Here is a 24,519-nt window from a genome sequence, read left to right as displayed (position 1 = left end):
TAAAGGGATAGGTGGAAGTGGAGGGAACAGCTTCCAGGTGGATCACTGGTTCTTGAGTAGTAGCTCACATACTAGAAATGGTACAGGCATCCTGATGACGGGATGCCTGAGTCACCTTGACACTGTCTGTGTCAAACTGCCTGTGGCTCTTAAATTCCAACAGTACCAGGAGGGAAGGTAGCAGAGGCTTCTCAGCTCAGTAAAATTTTCCCTGCCAAAAGTTCACTGAAGTTTCTGTTACAAATGAAGGAGGGGTTAAAGATAGAGTCAAGGAAGACAACTCTGGGTGCCTGAGGGCCCTTCTTCCTTTTCAGGCTTGGATTGAGCCTCCTGTTCAGACAAATAGAATCTTTCTCACAACTCCTTCAGAGAAGGCCCAGGACTTCCAGAATTGAATTGCATCCCAGTTAACCATTAACTTGTAAGATATTGATCAAATGTCACCCTCTTGACTTTAAGTTTGCTCTTTTATAAAATGAAGTGTTCTGTTTCGATCCAAAAGTGTGTGATAATACTCAGCCTTAAAGTATCAGTAAGAATTAAATTATTCTTTGTCTTTGAAGTTAATTTCACACACACACACACACACACACACACACACACACACACAGAAAGATGCCACCAAAAAACTACTAGAACTGATGAATGAATTCAGTAATGTTGCAGGATACAAAATCAACATGCAGAAATCTGTTGCATTTCTATACACTAATAATGAAGTAGCAGAAAGAGAAATTAAAATAATCCCATTTACAATTGAACCAAAAATAATAAGATACCTAGAAATAAACCTAACCAAAAAAGTGAAAGACTTGTAGTCTGAAAACTACAAAACACTGATGAAAGAAATTGAAGATGATATAAATAAATTAAAAGATGGCCTATGCTCATGGATTGGAAGAGCAAATATTGTGAAAATATCTATACTACCCAAAACAGTCTACACATTTAATGCAACCCTATGAAAATACCAACAGCATTTTTCACAGATGTAGAACAAACAATCCTAAAATTTGTTTGGAACCACAAAAGAATCACCAAAGTAGCTTGAAAAAGCAAAGCAAAGCTGGAGGTATCACAATTCCAGATTTCAAGATCTATTATAAAGCTGTAGTTATCAAAACAGTATGATACTGGCACAAAAATAGACACATGAATCAATACAATGGAATAGAAGGCCCAGAAATAAACCCACAGCTGTGTGGTCAATTAATCTTCAACAAAGCAGGAAACAGTTTCCAATGGGAAAAAGATAGTCTCTTCAACAAATTGCTATTCAACAAACTGGTCAGCTACATGCAAAAGAATGAAACTGGACCACGTTCTTGCACCATGCCCAAAGATAAACTCAAAATGGATTAAAGACCTAAATATGAGACCTAAACCATAAAAATCCTAGTAGAGAGCACAGAAGTAATGTCTCTGACATCAATGGTAACAACTTTTTTTTTTTTACATATATCTCCTGAGGCAAGAGAAACAAAAGCAAAAATAAACTATTGGGACTATATCAAAATAAAATGTTTCTGTACAGTGAAGAAATAATCAACAAAATAAAAGGCAACCTAAAAATGGCAGAAAATATTTGCAAATGACATACCCAATAAAGGGTTAGTATTCAAAACACATAAAGAACTTATAAAACTCAATACCCCCCAAAAGAAATTTAATCAAAGTTTAAAAAATAGGCGGAATACATGGATGGACATTTCTCCAAAGGAGACATCAAGATGGCCAACAGACACATGAAAAGATGCTCAGCATCACTCATCATCAGGGAAATGCAAATCAAAACTACAATGAGATATCACCTCACACCTGTAACAATGGGTAAAATCAAAAATCCAAGAAACAGCAAGCATTGGTGAAGATGTAGAGAAAAAGGAACTCTCATGCACTGTTGGTACGGATGCAAATTGGTGCAGCCACTGTGGAGAACAGTATGGAGTTTCCTCAAAAAGTTAAAAATAAAACTACCCTATGATCTAGTAATTGCAATACTGGATATTTACCCAAAAAACACAAAAACACCAATTCAAAGGTTTATAGGTTTATAGCAGCATTGTTTACAACCATCAAATTATGAAAACAGCCCATGTGTCCATCAATAGATGAATGGATAAAGATGTGGTATGTATACACAGAGGAATATTATTCAGCCCTAAAAAAGAATGAAATCTTGCCATTTTCAATGACATGGTTGGAGCTAGAAAGTATAATGCTAAGTGAAATAAGTCAGTCAAAGAAAGACAAATACCATACGATTTCAGTCACATGTGAAATTTAAAAAACAAAACAAATGAGCAAAGGAAAAAAATGAGAGACAAACCAAGAAATAGACTTAATTATAGAGAACAAACTGATACAAACAAAGGGAGGTGGTTGGGGGATGGGTAAATAAGTGATGGGGATTAAAGAGTGCATGCATGATGAGCACTGGGTGATACAGGAAATTTTTGAATCACTCTATTGTACACCTGAAACTAATATAACACTGTATGTTAACTATACTGGAATTAAAATAAAATATTAAAAAATGCTAAAAAATGTCATGGCTTTCTTTTCAGGTTAATACATAGTTAGACAGAGACTGAGATAGAGATGGAGCCAGAGATAGAGAGCCCAAGAGAAATGAGAAAAACAGAGATTATGGAACATACTGTTTGGCAAACCATTCCCTATTTATTAAGATTCAGACTTTTCCACATTTTTTGACATTAAAAAATCACTCAAATAAGTATCCTTTTACATATCCTGTGTCCTTATATATTTTTCTTTTCTCTTCTCTTTTCTCTATATTTTTCTTATCTCTTCTTCTTACCTCTTTATAAGGTAAGTTTTTGCTTACCTTAAGAGTGAAGTAGCAACTACAATTCCTGGCTTGTGATCTTTAGTCACTTGCAATTAATTTTCTCTGAACCACCTATTTGCACCCATTTTTATAAGTAGCTCATTCTGTCCATTTTAATTGTGAGAAATTTTTGTATGTTGACCATATTTCTCATTTGTCTAAATTATCTATAAATATGTGAGAACTGAATTTTTTAGACTTCAAATAATAAAGCTTTCCATATGTCTGCTTGTAATTCATAGTCCTGATATTTTTCCTCAATTGTATTGAAGATCATCTTCATATGCAATGAGCATTGACATAAGTTTGACCATTCACAATCTGACTACCTATAAATATGAGGACCCTGTTATCCATTACATGCTTGTGCAAGTTTATAACACAGGTTTGAACAAAAATTTTATTGTTTTCTTCTTAACATCACATGTAACATATTTAAAATAGTTTGAAAACACTAACATTATATCCAAGAAAAAAATTAGTGAGTGGTATCATAACTATTTAATCAGAAGGATATTCAACAAAGGTCACTTTCCATTTCCATTATTGTTCTATTTTAATGCTTTATTTAAAAAAAATTTTAATGTTTATTTATTTTTGAGAGAGAGAGAGACAGAGAGAGACAGAGACAGAGCATGAGCAGATGAGGGGCAGAGAGCAAGGGAGACACAGAATCTGAAGCAGGCTCCAGGCTCTGAAGTGTCAGCACAGAGCCCAACACGGACTTGAACCTGCAAACTGCAAGATAATGACCCGAGCCAAAGTTGGATGCTTAAATAACTGAGCCACCCAGGTCCCCCATGCTTTATTTTAATTCAAGTTTCATCCTTCCCTGTTCCATTCTTCCTTTCTTCCATCTTTCCTTCCCTCACTTTCTTCTTTCTTTAACATTGTTATTCTATTTAATTGGCTAAATTTCAGTTTTTTTCTGTCCTTCATTTTTTTCTGATTTAATTTTGTGATTCATATAATCAACATTCTTTGAAAAGAGTAGCTAAGAATATATATTATCCTGTCCATGTAGAAAAAAAAGGGTGTTTAAAAGATAGATAAGTGACAAAGACTATAAAGTGTCTTAAACACATTTGAGACACATAGATCAACTCGATGAGGCTTCATTTCATTGTTTTCAAAATGTATGAGTTGAAGCAGGAGGTATTATTTCAGAGAAAAGAAGTAAGATTAATGAGAGCAGCAACCATGATGAATTACATGTGCTTGTGATGAAGTCTGTTTGCAAAGAAGTCTAGATCATATCAATCTAATGAAGAAACATTTAAAAAGAATTCAAGGACCTGCTTTAAAAACATGAATTTTTCAAAATTTTATTCCACAAAATTTATTTTCTTTTGGATTCTCATTATTTTTAACTTACCAGAAGTTAAATTATGAAATATTGGATACTTCTTCATTTTGATGACCTTGATGGAGGAACAATATTTATTATTATTCAAAAAAGGAGAGATTTTTCACAGAGACAGTTCCATAAGATTCTTAAGTATTTATCATTATAGCAGAATGGGCCTAAAGATGTCATTATCATAGAACAAGACACTTAATGTGGTAGACAAAAAGAAATAGAATGATATCTCAATTAAACTATGGGCATGAATCTGGAAAAAGTTGATCCCCTATATTATTGACTATCACAGCAAAGATGACAAAATGATCAAATGAAATCTATATTGAGAAAGTAAATTGGGCAATTTTGCATTGCCATATTTGCCACCTGACATACCTAAAAGAATTTGAGATTACTTGTAAAATTTTGCAGACATTTAGACAAGGGTTGTGATCCTCTTTAATGCAATGATGCTTATCATTATTGTTGACATTGAGCATTTACTATGTGCCTAGCATATAATGAATATATGAGACTTTCCAACTTTTTTTTTCTACCAAAGTCACTGAATTCTGGCTCAGTTCATTTTCTAGGAAGGAGGGGACTATCGGAATTGACAGATTTTCATATTCTAACACCACCTCAGGTTCATAGGAGGATGGCATGTACACTTTGAATTGGTGTGATGACTGATGCTGTAATTTCTGATGAATTGTGCTCCAGAAACTTGTGATGACTGGTACTCTGCAGAGGTGATGATTGTTTTTTGTTTTTTGCATTTTAATAAAGATAAGAGTAATTCTTAGCATTCTTCCTTAGTGCCATCAAGGTTGTATAGCTTGGGCATCATGAAATCAAAAATGAAAAAAAAAACCATAAAGGAGAAGGAAAAGGAAGAAGGAGACTCATTTGACTTTTCTTGAAATTGCACCTGCTGTTTCACTCATTATCAGCACAAGTGTGTCCCAAGAAGTGGTTACAGATACGTCTGAAATATTCAGTACTGGCTGGTGAAACCCATTAAGAGATTGAGACAACAGTTTTAAGGATTCCCTGACCAATGATAAAGAGCTAACTGCATTGTTAGGGAGAGCAGGCAAGGTGATAATGGCTTTCTTGAAAACCTGGAAGAAAAATTGAACAATTAATGGAAATTCATATAGATATTTACTAATGAACAGTTAAAGGATTCTACTGTACATACACTATTTATATAGATACATATCTGTATACATCCATATCTATGTGTATGTGTATGTGTATATCTATATATTTATCCTCTCTCTTCCATGCATCCTGTCTACTTCCATATATAGATATATCTGTCATCCCATACATTCTATATATGTCTCTCTCCTTCTCCCTTACCCTCAAAGTCTCCTTGTCTCTTTTATTTCTCTCTTTTATTATCTATGTATCATCTATCTATCATCTATCTGTCTCTCTCTATAGAGAGATAGAATGTATGGGTAATTTAAAACCGATACTACCTTGTAACCTGGCCCTATATAGAAAGTGACAACATTGTATATTTCCTAAATTTAGCCTCAATTCAGTATCTTTATGAGGCTGATAAATTGCAACTTTTGAGTATCATGAAGACAGATGACAGAACTCTATCATGCTATTTTGGAAAGAATATAACCTAAGAGGCAATGCCATAGACATAGAATTATTATACCATTCTGTGCAAGTGATAAGTCTCTTTCTATAATTCTAACATGTATTTGGATTTATCACAGCTCAAGGGCCCATTTTTAGACCTGAAGCTGGTTCTTTTTTTTCCATTCCATATTGACTTTTGTCTTAGCTTGAAGGAGAATTATAGTTTTGATGAAAGATTGTTACTTGCACAGTTGTAACTTACAAAAATAACACCTGTAGAACTCTATGCAAAATCGTTCCCATATTTGTGACAAACTTAATGACAATAGTTATTTAGCTGTAGCTAAGCCCAATTTTTATGTATGAAAATATTGACTACATGATGAGATATTATGCAAAAATTATTACAGAGTTGGAAATAAAACTTTTTTTTTACTTTTTATTTTGAAATACTTTTAGCTTAGAGAAAAATTTCAAGCATGGTACAGAGAGTCACTGTATACTTTAATTTAGCTTTCCCTAGCTAACATTTTATATGACTATAGTACAATGATAAAAATCAGGAAGTTAACATTGTTGAAGTGCTAGTAATTAAATAAAGACCTTATTCAAATTTCACAAATTTTCAGTAATGTCTTTTTTCTTTTTTCTGGTCCATTAATTTACTTCTGTCTCCTTAGTCTTTTCCATTGTGACAACTCCTCAGTCATTCCTGACTTTCATGACCTTGACACTTTTAAAGAGTACTGGCCAGTTATTTATCTTTTTAATTTGTGTTTATTTGCTTTTTCATGATTAGTTTGAGATAATGCATATTGGCAAAAATATCAGACAAATGATGAGCCCTTCTCAGTGCATCTTATCAGGAGGTTGTATTACTAGTCATGTTCACCTTCATCACTTGGTTAAGGTAATTTCTCCCGCATGGCCCCACCGTAAAGTTACATTGTATATTATAATTTTGTTATAAATAATATCATTACTAGTTTGTTGTTGTTGTTGTTCAAATCATTCCAGCTTTGTCAATTAAGGGTTTCTTTCAGCATGCCCCATCTTTTATCTTTTTCAACACTCCCTTATTTTCTGGCACCACAGAATATTGCACAACACATTCCAAGCTTCTCCAATTTTTTGGCTGTAGTCCTAGAATTTCTCCAAGGAGCACTGGGCTCCATTACTGGAGAATGAACATTAGAAGCCATCAAATCAGCACTACGTGCACTCCTCACTACAGAGGTTTCCTAGTGGACACTCCCCACAGAAAGCTAGTAAATCTCTGTATATATACTAACCCATATGTCCATGCCCAACAACATTTAATACTCTACCTATGCATCTATGTATCTATCAATCTGTCTATCCTGAGTTAACACTCCTACCTCATATCCCAGTCCATCAGAGTTCTTTCGAGACTTCTCTCTTCTTTGTTTATATCATGTTTCTTTACCAACGAGATACCTGGGTCTCATTATCTACAGTGAACGTGCTCATTTGTTCGAACCTACTATATACAAAGTATTTTCAGAATTGATAACCTATACCCTTGAAAGAAAAAAAAAATAATAGCTAGTTTACAGTACTGAAATAAAGGGTCTTTTTTTTCTTTTGCCTTACAGTATAGAGTCAAAACATTTTCCAAAGTTTTTTAGGGTAATTCATTTCTTCCCAAACTCTCTTTGCTCTGGCTAAAATTAAAGCCCAATATTTTGTGCTGCTTTGACATCTGGTAAAATTGTAAGACTCGAATAACCTAACTGTAAGTTCCCCTCCTCACTTTGTTCTCGTGGATAAGGTGCCCTGGCAGGACAACCTTGTCAAAAGAGCGGGTGCAGTTCCTGCTTGTCCCTCCCTAAGGAACTGGTTTCAGTTGCTCTCCAGGCCACAGAATTACTCCAACAAGCCAATCATATCCTCCTAAGGGAACCAGGGGACTCTGTGGGAATTGGTTAGTTTTACTTTTCCTGATTTTTATGGTATTGGGTTGTCTTTAAAAGGTTCCTATTTCAGCTACATTCAGATACCTTAGGACACTTTATGCTTCTTTGCTTGGTAGTGGGGAAAGGGGCTGGTGAGTCCTCTTTCTCTCATAAGGCCCTACTTTCCCGTTTTTGTATTTTTTCCCTTCACTACCCTTCACTATGCTAAAGAGTGCTTCTCTCTTCCTTTTTGGCTTCCTGTTTCTCCTCTGGAATACCTTTCAAAGAATTTTTAGTTCATGCAGATTTGGTGATCCCTTCCCTGTGGTTCATGCTCTTAACTATCAGAAGATTTTTCAATATTTTCAGACTTAGTGTGGCTAGTCTTCCACGCAATAATTTTATTTTTTATTTTTATTAAAAAAATTTTTTTAACGTTTATTTATTTTTTTGAGACAGACAGAGACAGAGCATGAATGGGGGAGGGTCAGAGAGAGGGAAACACAGAATCTGAAACAGGCTCCAGGCTCTGAGCTGTCAGCACAGAGCCCGACACGGGGCTCGAACTCATGGACCGTGAGATCATGACCTGAGCTGAAGTCGGCCGCTTAACCAACAGAGCCACCCAGGCGCCCCTTCCATGCAATAATTTTAGATCAACATTAGTTCCCTTCTCTCGTTTCCTTTTTCTGTCTTCCCTGCAGTTTTTCGTGGTTTCTCTGTGCTCTCCAAAAAGCCTGGAAACAGAACAAAGGTGGTGTCTGAAGTGTGAAAGACCATGCACCAGGATGTGTTGATCTTTCTTCCTCTATTCACAGTTATTTTTTTAAGTTTTGGTGTTTTCTGTCTTAACGTTATTCTGATGAAATTATTTTTCTGTAGCTTTATTTTTCTCTTCTTGTTTTTGTTTTTGTTTTTTCATATTATTGTTGGGAGACAGAAAGGTGTCTGCAATTCCCTTCAATAATGTTATATATCATTTCTAGAGTTAAATGACTGTCTGTAATTAATGCTTCCTGTGCCAACAATCCAATATTCACATTTCTGTCTAATTCACTGCGGTGGGGGAGAATTCCTGCTGGCAAAGATTTTACAGAGAAGCTTATTTAGAAACTGCTTAGTGTAGATACGCCTCAGAAAAAAAACAGCGATGTCCCAGACAGTTAATCTAAGCAGTCCTTTCTGCAAAACTTAAATATTAATCCTGCCCAATACCATTTGGAGAAGAGAAAAAGGCTAAGCAAGTGCTGACTAAAAAGAATGTCTTCTTATGCATCCATTACTTCTACTGTGTGCTTCCTAATATTCTGTTTCATGAAGCACGCAGAAATGAGTATTAGAAATAAGGGTCCGTGACAGTCACTGACATAACTTGTTAACCCATGTGAGCTTGCCGTAGAATTGTTTCAGGGCAGAAATTGTGCATTTGCTGAAATCAAGGAGTCTCGTGATTATGACAGATTTCCCATTTTTAGACATATTCAGCTCCTGCTTGTAGTTGTGCTAGTGAATAGCTGCATTTCCTTAGATTCAGGTTTGTCAGGACAAACAGCTGATAAGGCCTCCCTTCTCTTTGACCTTTTGGTATGGAAGGCTGCTCTAACTTCAACTTGCAGTAAATATATGCCTCAGTTAACAAGGATGCACATTTAAAATGTATATTTCAGCCTTAACCCATCAACCTCAGTGGAAATATAAGTCAGCTTGAATTCTCTCCTGAAAATAATTTTAAGAATGATTTACGTGCTTCACACGTTTATACATCTGACTTAATGCAAAGTACAGAGCAATTTACAGATGTACAAAATGAAATATAGGAATCCTAAAATGCTGTTAACAATCTGGTTGAAAAGGGGAAGTAGGAAAGATTTATCAAAACTGAAAATTGACACAAGAAGTCAAGGATCAAGAACCATTCAAATTATGCTATTTTACAAGCTTCTGCTCACACACAAGTAGCTAATGAAAAAAGGTATAAGTGAAGACTAGAAACATTTGGGGATAGCATTAAGTGACTAACAAAAAATGGTATCATAACTGCACATCTTGATTATTTGATCAAATTATGTCTAATATCTAGATTCCAACTAAATTAAAAACACATTTAGAAAAATATTTCTGCAGTATTTTAGGTAATACAAGTGTTCCTTGACATCATATTTCAAGACACTACAATGAAACTCAAAACCAGTTTAGTCAAAGACTCACTAGTGAGCCATTCATCACTAGACTCTGAAAAAGCAGAAGAAAGAGATTTTTCTTAACTAGTTCAAAGAGAAGTTCATAGTTTAAGCACAAGGAGCAATTAAAATCTATGACTGACAGGCCAGGGCATCCAAATGACCGATGTACCTGTAACTTGATGCTCTAAAGCTCATAAAAGTGACATAATAAAAACTTGTCATCTTAAGAATATTTTATGAGCCAGGTGAATTCTGGAGGAATTGTAGGAAGTTAGAGCTCAGCCTCAGGAAACGTCTTTTCTGTTCTCACACTAAGCTTTGGAGGCCAGATTGACGTTGCTGAGATGGGATAACAATGAAATGGACAATTTATACACACCCTTCGAGGAAAGTCCAGTAACATGAAAATTCTCAGTTAACAGGAAGCATCATTCTGAAATTTGTTTTTCCATTTCTCTTGGTATTTTAATAGGTTTTTTTTGGATCTGTTTGTTTTCTTTTCTCCTGGAACCATTTCACTTCAAGGTAAGATGCTAGCTATTTATTTGTAAAAAGAATTGCATTTTAACTTACTTCTTACCGGACAAACTGATGGGAAAACAGATGACTAAAGGTAGCACTTTTGTTTGTAAGCTTGCTTAGGAAGAATTACATATTTTACCTCTGTCGTGGCTTCCCAATCACTCTCCTGTTTTAAGTGTATTCTTTTTAAAATTTATTTTACTTTTACTTTTTTTTTATTTTAGAGAGAGAGAGAGGAGGGAAACAAGTGAGTGTGACAGAGGGGGAGGGAGGGAGGGAGGGAGAGAGAGAGAGAGAGAGAGAGAGAGAGAGAATGAATCTTATGCAGGCTCCATGCTAAGCATGGAGCCTGACAGGGCTCAATCTCACTACTCTGGGATCATGATCTGAACCTAAATCAAGAGTTGGACACTCAACTGACTGAGCCACCCAGGTGCCCCTTAAGTATACAAAAAGAGAACTTGAGTTCATTATTTTCATATTCTGTATATTTCAGGCATAATCTCCTTTAGTTTACCTTTGATTGCTCAGTATCTAACTCAGTGCTTCAGATATAGGAGACAATAACTCCATATTATATTCATGATTTTCTGAGAGTTACATTCTTTCTTTGGTAAAATACTATAAAAAATACAATTTCTTAGTATAAAAATGTGACACATTGCCATGGGTCGGGGAGTGAAGAAAATAGAGAGAGACTGGTACAGGGTACAAACTTTCAGTTATAAGATGAATAAGGCCTGAGGATCTAATGTATAACATGGTGACTGTAGTGGATAGCACTGTATTATATAATTGAAATTTGCTAGGAGAGTATAATTTAAATGTTCTCACTCCAAAACAAATGTGAATATGTGTGATGATGGATGTGTTAATTAACTCAATGGGAAGAGTTCTTCTACGATGTATATGTATATCAAATCACGTTTTACACTTCAGATATCTTACAATTTTATTTGTTAGTTATAATTTGATAAAGCTGGAAGAAATTTTAAATGTGACATGTTTTTAGTTAAAATTATAATGTTTCTTTTTTAATACAGTATTTTGTTTAATATATTTACTTGTACCTCATTCACGTTAAAACAGTTTAAAATAAGGCAAGATATTATTTTGGTGAAAACTAATAAATACCACCCACTTCTCTAATGCATTAGTAGCTGCTGAAAATTAAGAGATTGAGGGAAAAAAACTAAAACAATTAAAGCAAACAAATCAGAATATTAGTAAATGTGTTGAGAATGGTATCAACAAGATTTATTAATCCCTAAATGCTGAATAATTAGCATTAACTCAATGTTTGTTCTAAATATGAGACACACAGTTTTCAGTATATAGGCCTTATACATATTTTTATAAAATTAGTGCTAATTATTTCACGTTTTTTACAGTATTATGAATGTTAACTTTAAGTTCAATTTCCAAATTTTCATTGCATACTATAGAAGTATATTTTTTAACATAGTGACTTGTATTGTGTGACCTTCCTAAATTCATATATTAATACTGTAAGCTTTTTATAAATTTCTTGTGATTTTTCACATTTACAACAGGTCATGTGACTAAATGCAATTTTTTTGTTTCTTTTCAATTAGTTTGCCTCTATTCTTGCCTAATTGCATTACCTTGTTGAACATCTGTCTTGCCTTGTTCTTAATTTTAGGGTGTTTATCGAGTTAAATAGTGTCCCTCTATAATTTGTATCTACCTGGGATCTCAGATTATAACTTTTTTGGAAGCAAAGTCTTTGCATATGTAATGAAGTCAGGATTTCAATGAGATATACTGGGTTAAGGTGGGCCCTAAATCCAATGATTGTATTCTAATAGAAAGCAGAAAAACACTCATGGAGATACACACAAGAAAGCCCGCATGTAACGATGGAGGAAGAGACTAGAATTAAACTGCTACAACTCAAGGAATGTACAGAGTTATGAGAAACTGAAAGAGGCAAAAAAGGTTTCTTCCTAGAACCTTCAGAGAGAGCATGGCCTTGTGACATGTTGATTACAGACTTCTGACTTTCAGAACTATGAGAAAATACATCTCTGTTGTTTTAAGCCACCAAGTTCATAGCAATATATTACAGCAGCCTTGAGAAACTGGAGGGTGGAACCATTTTTTCTTTCATCATTAAGTATGATGTATGCTATTGATTTTTCATAAATATATGGCCTGGGTTTTAAAAGGCAATATTCCAGGGAAGAGGCAAGATGTCTTGGGCCCAATTGGGGTCAGAGATAATCCACAGAAGGCACTCTCAACTGAGTTAGCTAGGACAAATCATGACTTGCAGAAAGTTAGTGGTGATATTTTCCAGTATTAGTCTTAGATCCAGAAGAACAAAGAATTTTTAAAAGCATATGTATCTTCCAACACAAAATAGCTGAAACAAGCTTGAAAAGGAACACAGTTGGAAGACTCACATTCTTGATTTCCAAACTTACTACAAAGCTTTAGTAATCAAGACAGGGTGGGCTGGCACAAGGACTGGCATATAGAGCAAGCAATTAGAACAGAAAGTACAAGAGTTAGAAGATGAGGGTGGAGTTAGGAGGGCCCTACGCTTGCCTGGTCCCACAAATACAACTAGATAACTATCACATCATCCTAAATACCCCAGAAATCAACAAGAAGATTGACAGAGCAAACTCCACAACTACAGGTAGAGAAGAGGCTGCATCGAAGAAGGTAGGAAGTGTGGAGATGTGGTTTGGGAGAGAAACAGATGATTGCCAATGTGGTGGGGAGGGAGTCATGGTCATAGAGAAGAGGAGGAGACAGACTAACACACAGGGAAGCACACGAGGAAAACGAATCCCCATAGCAATTGGCTTGGAAAGTGAGAAGGGCCAAATTTTGTGACTTCTGGCAACCAGCAGGGCTTAAAGCCTGGAGTTTTAAAGGTCACTGGGCTTGGCTGGGATAGAGCTGGGAGGGCATTGTGCTTTTGTGGAGAAGGCAGGTGTACAGCCTGGAAACTGTTCTGGGGAGCACTTGGGGTACACATTGGGGAAGTTATTTGCTCATGTCAGAGTGTATCCCAGAGAGGCAGCATACATGGAGAGACCTTTCTGGGAGCAAAGGAACTGGCTGGCAACCACCTCTCTCCTCAGCCCCTCAGTATAACACAGAACCACCTACAGGAATCAAATGTAAGTGAAACAGGTATAAGTAACATTCCCGATGGTGTATTTAAAACAGTGATCATAAAGATACTCATTAGACTTGAGAAAAGAGTAAAAGACATGAGTAAGACTTTTAATATAGAGATAAGGAATAATATAGCAGAGATAAAGGGCTCAATAAACAAAATGAGAAATGCACTTGACGGAATGAACAGCAGGCTGAAAGAAGCAGAGGAATGAATTAATGACCCAGAAGACAGAGTAATGGAAAGTAATCAAGCTGAACAAAAGAGAAAAAAGAATTATGCAAAATGAGAATAGATTTAGGGAACTCAGGGACTGCATCAAACATAGTAACATTTGTACCATAGGAGTCCCACAAGAAGAGAGATAAAAGGGGGCAGTAAATTTATTTGAAGAAATAATAGTTGAAAACTTGCCTAATCTGGGGAAATAAACAGATATCCAGGAGACACACAGAACCCCCAACAAAATAAAAAAAAAATCCAAGACATATTGTAATTAAGTTGGCAAAATATAGTGATAAAGAACAAAATTTTAAAGCAGCAAGACAAAAGAAGACAGTAGCATAGGGAATCCTTATAAAGCTAGCAGGGGATTTTTCATTTCAGACTGAAAGACACCTGAAGATTGAAAGTGAGGGGATGAAGAAACATCTATCATGCAAATGGATGTCAAAATAAAGCTGGAGCATCAATACTTACATTGGACAAAATAGACTTTGAAACAAAGACTCTAACAAGAGACAAAGAAGGACACTATATAATAATAAAGGGGATGATCCAATAGGAAGACATAACAACATAGAGCACCCAAATATATAATATAGTTAGTAACAAACATAAAGGAACTAATTGATAATAATACACTATGAATAGGGGATTTTAATACCCTTCTTACATCATGGACAGATCATCTAAACAGAAAATCAACAAAGAAATATTGGCTTTGAATGATACACTGAAATAGATGGATGTAACAGATATATTCAGAATAGTCCACCCTAAAACAGCAGAATACACATTCTTTTCAAGTTCACACAGAACATTCTCAAGAATATATTATAGGGGCACCTGGGTGGCGCAGTCGGTTAAGCGTCCGACTTCAGCCAGGTCACGATCTCGCGGTCCGTGAGTTCGAGCCCCGCGTCAGGCTCTGGGCTGATGGCTCGGAGCCTGGAGCCTGTTTCCGATTCTGTGTCTCCCTCTCTCTCTGCCCCTCCCCCGTTCATGCTCTGTCTCTCTCTGTCCCCAAAAAAATAAATAAACGTTGAAAAAAAATTAAAAAAATATATATTACATATTGGGCCACAAAACAAGGCTCAATAAATTCAAGAAGATTAAAGTCATACCATGCATCTTTTCTGACCACAACACGATGAAACTAGATGTCAACCAAAGAACAAATCTGGAAAGACTCTAAATACATGGAGGTTAAATAATATGCTACTAAAGCGTGAATGAGTCAATCAGGAAATAAAACAAGAAATAAAAAAGTACACAGAAACAAATAAAAATGAAAACACAATGATCCAAAACCTTTGTAATGCAGCAAAAATGGTTCTAAGAGGGAAATTTATAGTAATACAGGCTTACTCAAGAAGCAAGAAAAATCTCAAATAAACAACCTAACCTTTCACCTGCAGGAGCTAGAAAAAGAACAACAAACAAAAGGTAAGAATGGAAGAAGGAAGGAAATAATAAAGACTGGAGCAGAAATAAATGATGTAGAAATTAAAACAAAACAACACAACAACAACAAAACCAGTAGAATGGATCAATGAAACCAGAGTTAGTTCTTTTAAAAAACTCAATAAAATTGTTAAGCCTCTAGTCAGACTCATCAAGAAAAAAAGAGAAAAGACTGAAAAAGAGAAAAAGTAAACAAAGACGCAAATGAGAGAGGCAAAATAACACTCAACACCACAGAAAATACAAACAATGATAAAAGAATATTATGAAAAACTATATGCCAAAATTGGACTATCTACATAAAATGGATAAATTCCTAGAAACATAAATTACCAAAACTGAAACAGGGAGAAATAGAAAATTTGAATAGACTTATAACCAACAAAGAAATTGGATCAGTAATCAAAACACTCTCAACAAACAAAAGCCCAGGACCAGATGGCTTCACAGGCAAATTGTACCAAATATTTGAAGTAGAGTTAATATCTATTCTTCTCAAACTATTCCAAAAATTAGAAAAGGAAGGAAAACTTCCAAATTCATTCAATGAGGCCACAATTACCCTAATACCAAAATAAGATAAAAGACATCACAAAAAAAGAGAACTCTAGGCCAATATCTCTGATAAACAAAGATGCAAAAATCCTCAACGTATACCAGAAGACCAAATCCAACAATACATTAAAAAAATCATTCACCACAATCAAGTGGGGTTTATTCCTGTGTTGTTAAGGTGGTTTACTATCTGCAAATCAATGTGACACACCAAATCAATAAGAGAATAAGAAACATAATCATTGCAATAGATGCAGAAAAAGCATTTGATAAAATACAGCATCCATTCATGATAAAAACTGTCAACAAAGTATGGATAGAGGGAACATACCTCAACAAAATAAAGGTCATATATGAAAAATCCACAACTAACATCAGACTCAGTGGGGAAACAACTGACAGCCTTTCCCCTATGGTCAGGAACAAGACAAGGATGTTCACTCTCACAATTTTTATTCAACATTGTACTGGAAGTGCTAGCCACAGCAATCAGACAACAAAAGGAAATAGCCAAATACCAAATACCAAATCAGTAAGGAAGAGGTAAACCTTTAATCATTTGCAGATGACATGATCTTCTATATAAAAAACCTGAAAGACTACAAAAAAAATGGTAGAACTGATTAACAAATTCAGTAAATTCTTAGGATACAAAATCAATCTACAGATATCTGTTGCATTTCTATAGATAAATAATGAAGTAGCAGGAAGAGAAATTAAGAAAATAGTGTCATTTACAAAAATAATAGGACATCCAGGAATAAACCTAATCAAAGAAGTGAAGATGAAAGAAAGAAATCCCATGCTCATGGATTGGAAGAAATTGTTAAATTAATTTTTCTAAAACTTTTATGTCTTTTGAGGCTAACCCAAATGGGATATAATTTCATTTTCCAAATGTTTGTTTCTAGAATAATTGGAATACTATTTATGTTTACATTGTCCTATATTCTGTTACTTTGCCTTATTCATTTGTTAATTCTAATAGGTTTTCCTGTAAATTCCTAAGGATTATTTAGGTATAAAATGATGACATCATCTATGAGTAGAGATATTTTTAAGTTATGTCATGTTCAGCTTTATGCCTTATGCTTTTGATTTTTCTTGCCACAATTAATACACACAATTTGTAATTTTCATCTATCCAAGAGTAAACCCAATAAAAGCTACCCCATTATTTAAATTAAAATTTTATCCTTTTTTTTTGAGTGGAAAAGAGGTAGTATAAATTCTGCCCCAAATATCTGAACTAAAGTTTACTATGAGGAATTCCCAAAGAAGATATGTATTTTTTTAATGTTTTAGTGATTTTTAGTATATTCATTATGCTGTTCACTCATTATTACTATCTAATTTTAGAATATTTCCATCAAAATCACAATGAGATACTACTTTACACCCACTAGGATGGCTACTAAGAAAAAAACAAAGCAGAAAATAACAAATGTTAGCAATAATGTGGAGAAATTTGAACTCTTATATTGCTGGTGGGAATGCAAAATGGTGTAGCCATTGTGGAAGACAATTTGGCAGTTCCTCAAAAAGTTGAGGAAGTTAGCATATGACCCAGAAATTTCACTCCTAGTTGTATACCTAAGAGAATTGAAAACATATGTCCACAAAAACTTGCATATGTATGTTTGTAAGAACATTATTCATAATACCCCAAAAGTGGAAATAACCTAAAAGTTCAGCTGATGAATGGATAAGCAATATGTGGTATATCTATACAATAGGTTATTATGCACTCATAAAAAAGAATGAAGTACTATTGTATGATAAAACATAGATGAACCTTGAAAACAGTACGCTAAATTAAAGAAGCCAGACACAAAAAGCCATATATTGTGTGATTCCATTTATATGAAATATCCAGAATAGGCAAATCAACCAAGAAAGAAAGTTGATTAGTGGTTGCAGGGGATGGTGGGAGAAGGGGAATTGAAACTAATTGCTAATATGGATAGAGTTTCTTTTTGGAATGATGAAAATGTTCTTAAATTAGATAGTAATAATGAGTGAACAGCATAATGAATATACTAAAAATCACTAAAACATTAAAAAAATACATATCTTCTTTGGGAATTCCTAATAGTAAAATTTAATTCAGATATTTGGGGCAGAATTTATACTACCTCTTTTCCACTCAAAAAAAGGATAACATTTTAATTTAAATAATAGGGTAGCTTTTATTGGGTTTACTCTTGGACAGATGAAAATTACAAATTGTGTGTATTAATTGTGGCAAGAAAAATCAAAAGCATAAAGCTGAACATGACATAACTTAAAAATATCTCTACTCATAGATGATGTCATCATTTTATACCTAAATAATCCTTAGGAATTTACAGGAAAACCTATTAGAATTAACAAATGAATAAGGCAAAGTAACAGAATATAGGACAATGTAAACATAAATAGTATTCCAATTATTCTAGAAACAAACATTTGGAAAATGAAATTATATCCCATTTGGGTTAGCCTCAAAAGACATAAAAGTTTTAGAAAAATTAATTTAACAATTCGCAAAATCACTACACCACACTAATGAAACCCTGGTGGTATACTCGAGCCCACTTTCCCGACTTCCTGTTCGAGTTACATCGCAGTGGTAACCAGAGATGAGTTATGCTAGGAGTATTTATACCATAGAAATCAACAAACACTACACATGAGAGCTATGTATTCTGGAGAGCTGATGATTAAATATTTACCAGCACACTACTGAGAATACTTAAATAAATGAAGAAATATGCAATGTTCATGATTTAGAAGATTTAATATTAATATGTTAACCATCAGTAAATTGATTTATAGATTTAATGCTCATCCAAGTCAAAATTAAAGCAGGCTTTTTTTGGCATAAAATGACAAGAGTTGTTAAGAAATACAAAGACCTCAACTAGCCATAATAGAATTGTAAAAGAAGAATAAAACTGAAATATTTCTAAGTGTACAAAATGCACTATTTTTAAAAATGACAAATTGGCCTAAGTAAAAATAAAAAATACTCTGCTATTCAAAAGACAATGTTAAAGAAATTAAAAGATGTGCCATTTTTGGGTGAAAAAAATATATATAAAAGCAAAGTAATACGGTGATGAAAAGACAAATAAAGCAATAACAATAAGCAAATGATTTCAACAGGCACTTATCAAAATAAGATGAAGACAATGGCAGTGTGCACAAGACATGTTAATGTTATGAGATATTGGAGAGCCATAAATTCAAATCATAGTGAAATACAATGTTAGATCACTAGAATGGCTAAAGTAAGAAGTACTGATACTATTAAGTCTTAAGAGGTGGAAGTAATCTCTTGTGGGAATATAAAATAGTACAAATACTTGCACTAACAATTAGGCACTTTCTCACGCAGCTAAATGGTTACCTTCCCTCTGACCCCACAATTCCACCCCTTGTATTTACCAAATAGAAATACTAATGTATTAACAAAAATATGTCTCAAGACATATGAAAACATAGGGGAATGTGACACCAGAACATTGGAAGAAATATCTAAAGATGAAAATAACACAGAAAGGCAAAAAGAAAAAATGAAATGTATGAAGTTGAGATGAAGAAACAGAGGAAAAGATTAAGATCTAACATATATCTAATGAGAGAAAAGCCATCTCAGAAAAAATAATGACTGAGAATAGTTCAAGACTGGTGGAAAAAACCAATGGTCAGATTCAAGATATTGTGTCCTCTGGAGAAAAAATAAAGAGAAGACCATCACCAGACAATGTGGTAAAGGCAGATGACCAAAAGCAAAGCCAAGATTTAGAGTCAGAGGAAATTTCAGTTTGACAGTCACTTAACTTTTTAATATCAACATTAGCAGCAAAAATGAGAAATAGTATCTTTAAAGGGCTGAAAGAAGAGAGACTATATTATTTTTATAGCATTTTTGACAAAGTTAGAGTTGATCACCAGAACACCTTCACTAGAAAGACGTTTCTAAAGGCGGCACTTTAGCAAAAAGATCTCTGAAGGAAGGTGTAAGAGTCAAGAATGAATAATAATGAGCAAATATCACAATATTTATTTGGTTCAATCTTAACAAACAATAATATAAAACAATAATGTATAATTTGTGGGACAAAGAAGTATTTGACCAAAATAGCATATACATTGGGAGGAATTAAATGAAGTTAAAATACTCTCAGATTTATTTTTATTCAGGAAGAATGTAAAGATAGTAATTTACTTTAGATTTTGTTAAATGTATACCAAAATTTTTAGAATAACCACCAAAAAGGTATTGATAAACTGAATGATACTAGAATAATACACTACAGGAAAGTATAAAACTTCCAAATTAGTGATGGTAAATGGACAAAATTTACAGAATTGACCATAACGTAAGCTTTGGTCTTTTTGATCATAATATATTGATCTGTTAAATATCCTATGCTCATAGAAAGCAGCTAACTCCTAAAATGCCCATATTAGGATATAGTCTATATCCAAATATAGCAACAGGAAGAAAAACAAAGAGGAAGTAGTAGTGAAATAAAACACAGTTGCATCCAAGAAGAAAATAGTGGGTAGAATGGGGTCGCTCCAGATTGAAAGCTGAGGCGGAGACACAATAACCCAAGAAAGTGCTGAGACCAATCCTGCCATGTGCCAACCTTAGTTTTCCTACAACATCTCCTGCACAGCTCATTTCTTCCTTGCATCTGAACTGGTGGGAAACAGGCCCCACAGAATGGGTGACAGAAGGAAAGAAGATTATGAGAGAGAATAAACAGAACCAGAGTTGAGTTTGAGGCAATTCCAGCACCTCTGCAACCTGAAATAAAGGAATGCTAGATAACAGCTGGGACTGTGCCTTTTCATTTGCCTAGAAAAACAAACTACTCCAAAGACCTTGTACCAACTCGGACTAGGGCATCATGCACTGCCCAGCTTTAACCAGGCTTTCAGCGATGTGCTCTCAGCCGTTACTAACTGCTTGAAATATTTATAGCTTTACAGCGGTGTTTTATGATGTATATGCTCCCACAGGCCTTGGTGAGTAGCATGGCTTATAAATTTATTGAATTTCAAAACAGATTTATATATTTCCTTTTGGCTATGCTTTATTGGGCACTTACTTCTAAATCGACACATAGAAGATGGTGCCCTGTCTGGAGGGTAACTTGCCAATCACTTGGCACTAACGAGGGAAGTGAGAAACAGCAAAGCATTTCAAGCTGAATGGAAATTCATCTTCAGATAAGTACTTTTTTTACAACTGCGGAGAGGAAAGCTGATGCTTGCTTATGAGTAGAGTGTGCTTGTAAATGAGACACTTGCTTAACACCACTTTGTAAACAGAGATGGTGACTCACAACTTACACCCAGTAAGTGGAGAAAGAATTCAAGCCATGGAGTGCTCTACAAAATGCAGACCTGACAATGGGTAGCTACTATTATATTACAATATATTCTAGAAGGTTGAATCCACATAGACATATATATGTAGGAGTTTTTAGGAGCACTTGTTTCCAACCCCTTATGCTACCAAAACTCTTTCTTATATGCACGTTTACATATATGCATTTATGTGTTAACATATGTTCAATATGTATTCATATATATTCATTTATATATATGGTTTCAAAGTAACAAGGAATAAAACCATCTTTGCAATTTTGGTTAATGAAAGCCCTTCTTATACTTGATGTTTCTCTTTTATAATAGAAGTATTTCTGTATCGCTTATAATTTAAAAGTTATACTTTCTTCTACAACTTGGATAATTGGAACGTGAAATGGATTTTTTTGCTTGGGTCTTTTTTTTTTTTTTTTTTTTAGTCAGGCATTTGGTTATTACTTCCAAGAAAAAAAAAGGTTCAGTGCATAAAAAATAATTACATATATTTGGTCTGAGGTTTTTGAAACCATATCTGGCAAAGGCTCTTCTCTACTCACAAATGTAGACTGAATTCACTGGAATGATAACAGCATACCTAAAGGGTTTCCAACTCAATTATGCATCAGGTAGGAGCCTCAGAGACACTGGGTTTTAATTTTTTTTCTGTTTTTTTTCCCTGAAATCTTCCTTTTGAGAGAGCCAGCATCAATAATTTTAGTAGTTTTAAATTTAAACAAAATTTTTTAAATGAATAAGTGAAGTCTTATATGAAGGTCAATTGTATCTTTGGAGAAAAGACCTTTATAACTCATTCATTTCTGGGCAGTTATGACATGTTTCATGAATGTATGAAAGAAAGAAATCATAGTTGAAAGGAAGATTTTCTATGGATTTAGTTTCAGACATACAATTTGTTTTCTTTTGTCCTATGAAAGTGCTATAAGACAGTGTTTGTTTCAGAATTACTTTCTTTATAGTCATAGAGCAATAGAAGTTTGCTCTGAATAAAAGCTACCAGTTGTTTATTCATTAGTATATGTATTATATCTTTCTGGTGACCGCCTGAGGTAGATGTGATATTTAAATGCCTCTAGGAATCATATGCTATTTATAGGTTTGTTTGTGCATCTCTGGGCATGGGGCTCAGATAGACCTTACTCTTCCTTTATAATCAATTGAATAGATATATTTTGTCATGTGATTCTGACTGCCATTAGATCTCCACTACATTTCCACTAGATCTCCACTGTACAAGACAAGGAGGAAGAGCATATCTTCACCATTGACACGGTCTTGGCAGGTCCTCAAATGATGTCTGGGGCACATCTGATAATTGCCATCTAGCATATCGTATAAGTTTTTAATTTATGTTTTGCAAGAATTTTTTTTTCAGATTTATTCCGATATAACTGGCATATCAGGCATACTGCATTTTATTGCCCTTTGCTTTATTGCACTTTGAAGATACTACATTTTGTACAAATTGAAGATTTGTGATAACCCTGTGGTAAGAAAGTCTACCAGTGCATTTTTCCGACAGCGTTTGCCCAGTGCATGTCTGGGTCACATTTTGGTAATGTTGATAATTTTCAAACTTTTTCATTATCATTATATTTGTTATGATCTATGATCTGTGATTTGATGTTACTATTATAATTGTTTTAGGGGGCCATGAACAGTACCCATATAAGATGACAAAATTAGTCAATAAATGTCGTGTGTGTTCTGACTATTCCCCTGACTCTCTCCCTGTTCTCCGGCCTCCCTATTCCCTGACACACAACAATATTGAAATTAGGCCAATTAATAAGCTTATACTGCCTTCTAAGTATTGAACAGAAAGGAAGAATAGCATTCCTCTCACTTTAAATCAAAAGCTAAATGATAAAGCTCAGTGAGGAAGGCATGTCAAAGCTGAGATAGACCAAAAGCTAGGCCTCTTGCATCAGTGAGCCAAGTGTGAAAGTAAAGGAAAAATTCTTGAGGAAATTAAAAGTGCTCCTCCAGTGAACACACTAATGATAAGAAAGTGCAGCTGCCTTATTGCTGATATGGAGAAAGTTTTAGTGGTCTACACACAATATCAAACCAACTACATACAGCAATCCCTATCAAATAACACCAGCATTCTTCACACAGCTAGAACAAACAATCCTAAAATATGTATGGAACCAGAAAAGAACCGAAATAGCCAAAGCAATCTTGAAAAAGAAAACCAAAGCAGGAGACATCACAATCCTGGACTTCAAGCAGTATTCCAAAGCTGTAATCATCAAGACAGTATGGCACTGGCAAAAAAACAGAAACCCAGATCAATGGAACAGAATAGAGAACCCAGAAATGGACCTACAAACATATGGCCAACTAATCTTTGACAAAGATCCCAGTGGCGCTGGGAAAACTGGACAGTAACATGCAAAAAAATGAACCTGGATCACTTTTCACACCATACACAAAAATAAACTCAAAATGGATGAAAGATCTAAATGTAAGACAGGAATCCATCAAAATCCTTGAGGAGAAAGCAGACAAAAACCTCTTTGACCTCAGCTGCAGCAACTTCTTATTCAACACGTCTCCAGAGGCAAGGGAAACAAAAGCAAAAATGGGACCCATCAAAATAAAAGACTTCTGCACAGCAAAGGAAGCAATCAGCAAAACTAAAAGGCAACCAACAGAATGGGAGAAGATGTCTGCAAATGACACATAAGATAAAGGGTTAGTATCCAAAATCTATAACGAATTTATCAAACTCAACACCGAAAAAACAAAAAATCCAGTGAAGAAATGGGCAAAAGACATGAATAAACACTTTTCCAAAGAAGACATCCAGATGGCCAACTGACCCATGAAAAATGCTCAACATCACTCATCATCAGGGAAATACAAATCAAAACCACAAGGATATACCACCTCACACCTGCCAGAATGGCTAACATTAACAACTCAGGCAACAACAGATGTTGGCAAGGATGCAGAGAAAGAGGATCTCTTTTTCACTGCTGGTGGGAATGCAAGCTGGTGCAGCCACTCTGGAAAACAGTATGGAGGTTCCTCAAAAAGTTAAAAATAGAACTACCCTACCACCCAGCAATTACACTACTAGGTATTTATTCAAGGGATACAGGTATGCTGTTTCAAAGGGACACATGCACCCCCATGTTTACAGCAGCACTATCAACAATAGCCAAAGTATGGAAAGAGCCCAAATGTCCGTCTATAGATGAATGGATGAATAAGATGTGATACACACACACACACACACACACACACACACACACACACAATGGAGTATTACTCGGCAATCAAAAATAATGAAATATTGCCATTTGCAACTA

This window comes from Felis catus, chromosome C2 (genome assembly GCF_018350175.1).
Source record: "Felis catus isolate Fca126 chromosome C2, F.catus_Fca126_mat1.0, whole genome shotgun sequence".
Classification (NCBI taxonomy): domain Eukaryota; kingdom Metazoa; phylum Chordata; class Mammalia; order Carnivora; family Felidae; genus Felis; species Felis catus.
Note: the sequence above shows the minus strand (reverse complement) of the source record.